The following is a 3,786-nucleotide window of genomic DNA, read 5'->3' as shown; positions in this document are numbered from 1 at the left end:
TATTGGGCCTTAGCTGGTTTGAATTTCGTGTATTTTATTTCTTTTTGTATTGGGCCTCCACTACAGAGGTCGCTCATATCCGTTTCCCCGATGGGCCTGGGTTTGGTCCGGCCCAGATCCGGTATTCCCATCAGCTTATAAATATAAGCCACAGAGCACTGTAAACTCTCTCTCGATCCCAGGAGAAAGACAGAAACTCTGTCAAAATATAGAGAGAAAACTCCATTGTAAAAGCTTCTTCAAGCTCTAATAACATAGACTCGTGGACTAAGGCTAATTAACGCCCCAACCACGTAAAAACCCTGTGTCAATCTTCTATTTCCGTTATTATTATTAGTAAATATTATTCATTAATAGAGTTGCCGAAAATCTCGGTTAACAGTTTGGTGCTTTCATTGAGAGCTGAAGGAAGCTAGCGCCAACGTCAGGCCTTTACTACGATGGTGAACACACGACACACCACCTTCGACCCTACCAATCCAGAGCAAGGTAACGGAGACCCGCTGCCTTCTCAGCGCATTCCTCAGGACCTGCCCGAGGACGTGCCTCCTCAGACATCCCACCAAGATGAGTCGCAGGACTATGAGGGTGGGGCAGAGTATTAAGTGGAAAACGAGGAAGAGTACTATGAGGAAGAAAATGAAGAGTATCACGAAGAAGCTGCGGATCCCACGACCCCCCGTGACGATCAGCAGGATTTGGAGGTGACTAAACTAAGGCAGCAAGTCCTGGATCAGGAAACCAAGATCGCTGAGCAGGCGGAGGCGTATCGCCGAATGCAAGAGTCTCTCCAAGCCCTGCAAGCGCTCATGGCCGCACAGGGTCCGGCAGCCAACCCTATAGCTGGCCCGTTTCCAGGAACACAGCAACCCGCTCCTCAAGAACAGACTGGGGCCCCCAGAGGTGCCAGCCCGGTGCGTACCCCGGAGCCTTTCTCCGAGCCGGCCCCAGGAGTCCCAGAAAAGGAACGACGAAAGACCCGGGAAAAGACCACCCCCGTCGAAAAAACCGGGGCACGTTCACGGCCGTTACCTAGGAAAGAGAAGGTGTGCCCCGTCCCAGGACGAGGCCACCCGATCGATCCGCAGGGGACGCGGCCGCGGAATGGGCAGCCCCGGCACGCCCCAGGGCCAAACGGGCGGGAAAGGTCTTTGCACCCCAGCGCCTCGGTCAACAAGAACCGTCGAGAACGGTCTCGCCGTGAGGATCGTCACGCTCTCAGTTCAGGGGACGACACTTCCCGGATAGATTTGCGCGATGGACTGAATGCCCGGAAGGAGCAGGCCCGCAAAGAAAAAATCCTATCTCGGGACGGCGACCTCAGGAACGACATCAACAACAGGAGGAACGAGAGAATCCCCCTAGAGGATAGCACGGCCAAGCTGCTCATGGATCAGATGGCCGCATTGAAAAAGGTCACTGATCGCCTGGTCCGCAAACAGGAAGGCGCGGACACTGACTCCGACGAAGAGGATAAGGAGCCATGTGCGAGACACATCCTGGATGCCGTACTGCCCAAGGGGTTCAAGATGTCGAGCCTCACCACCTATACTGGAAATACCGATCCTAGGGATCATCTGTCCTGGTACAACCGACTCATGAATGTGGCTCACGTCAGCGACGACGGCGAATGCCTCTGCTTCTCCATCACATTGGGCGGTCCCGCCGAAGAGTGGTGGAAAAGGCTTAAACCAGGGTCCATCCAATCATGGTTCGGGCTACAGTCAGCATTTCGGAAGCAGTTCGTGGCCGCAATGAGGATGGACATGCAAATCAGCGCCCTCGCCAATATCAAGCAACTACCCGCCGAGACATTGAGAGCCTACATCCAACGCTTTACTGAAGAAGCCTCCAAGACCAAGGTCGATGACGGACAGCGCCTGGTGGCACTGCAGTCCAGGATCCGGGCCGGGTCCCCACTTTGGGATGACATGCAGCGCAGTAAAGCCGCCACTTTAGAAGAATTCATCAGGAGGGCCCAAGGATTCATCAACTGGGAGGAGGCTCAAATCCAGGCCTTCGGATGGCCCCCAGCTCCTCACCACATCCCTCAAACGATTCCGGGAGGTGCGGGACAGTTCCCTGCGCAGTCATACGCCACGCCCCCCATAGTCCCGGGGTCGGCCATCACGCTCGGCATTAGTTACACCCCTACGGTATACGGCCCTGCCGCGTCAGGGTGCGCCCCAACCCAGTCAACCCACTTCTCCGGTTATGGCGTTGCACCGACAGGACACAGCATGGCCCCTGTCGTGGCCCGGCAGTGGCAAACGGGAATAACTGAAGCCACCGTGAATCCCTCCCGGGGGAAGCGGTCGGGCAAAGGCCAGAACCGGCCCGAGCTGGCCAATAAGGGAAAAAGAGGCTACGAGCCCCAGTATTTGGAATACACCAACTTGGTGGACACCCGAGAAAACATATATTTGGCGACAGAAAGAGCGGTCCATTACCGGAAGTCTAGCCCCATGTTTAAGGGGGGAAGGAATCCGAGAGACACCAGTAAAAGGTGTGCCTATTACAAAGATGTGGGCCACACCACCGACGAGTGTCGGCAGCTCAAAGATGAGATTGAAAATCTCATCAAGCTGGGGCACCTCCACCAGTGGGTAAGAATGCCCGTGGGAGTCCCGGGCGCGTCGGCAAGCCCCGGGCAATCCATGGCCCCGATAACGACTCGAACATACCAACCTCAAGGAGGGTATGCACAGGGACCCCCCACGCAGGCCCCTCAGGGGGCCCTCGCGTCGCCGGTTCCTGGCCCCGGAATGCCCTATCCCGCCGGGGCAGCGCCCCCTCGAGTGGACGGACACGTGGCGACCATCTCGGGTGGACCTCACCTAGGAGGACCTTCGAGAAATGACCAAAAGCGCTATCTGAGCGAGCTGGACCACGACCAGGAAGTTTACGCCCTTGTCCAGGCTCCGGCTCAGCGCCCTAAACTGATGAACCTCCCCATAACCTTCACGGAGGACGATGCTCGCAACGTCCATTTCTCGCACCATGACCCGCTGGTCATAGATGCGCAAATCGCCAACAAGTTGGTGTCCCGCGTGCTGGTGGATGACGGAAGCTCCGTCAACCTGTTGTTCAAAACTGCCTTTGCCGCCATTGGCTTGACGGAAGCAGATCTGGCATCCTGCCCGACCCAAATTTACGGCTTCAACTGGGTTGCGCTGCTCCCCATGGGAAAGATCCAGCTGTCGGTTACGCTGGGGAGTGAGTTGCAGCACTCGTTCAAATTCTGCACTTTTGTTGTGGTGGATTGTCCCACCGCTTACAACGTCATCTTTGGCCGGCCCGCGCTGGTTGAGTTCGGGGCCGTCACCTCCATCCGCCACCTTTGCATGAAGTTCCCATGCGACAACGGAGGAATAGGAACTGTCCGGGGAGACCAAAAGAGCGCCTGAAAGTGTTACCATGTCTCCGCCCGGCCCATATACATGGTCCGGGAGGAGCTCGTCGAGCAGGCTCCCCTCCCTCCTGTTGAGCGAGTGGTCCAGGAAGAGGATGACCTGGACCGCGGATAGGGGACGATTGCGTCCTGGAACCAATGGACGAAATAGAAGAGGTATGCATCAGCGAAACCGACCCGGCCAGGATCATCCAGGTAGGAAAGAGCCTGCTAGCAGACGTTCGGGCCCCCATTATCGCCCGAGTCCAGGAAAACCAGGACCTTCTGGCCTGGTCCCACTCTGATATGACCGGGATCGACCGCAATATCATCTGCCACGCATTAAGTATTGACCCAAATGCGACCCCGGTCCGCCAAAAGCATAGACCTTTGGG

Source organism: Humulus lupulus, chromosome 5 (assembly GCF_963169125.1).
Source record: "Humulus lupulus chromosome 5, drHumLupu1.1, whole genome shotgun sequence".
NCBI classification, from domain to species: Eukaryota; Viridiplantae; Streptophyta; class Magnoliopsida; order Rosales; family Cannabaceae; genus Humulus; species Humulus lupulus.
This window is presented reverse-complemented; position numbering follows the sequence as displayed.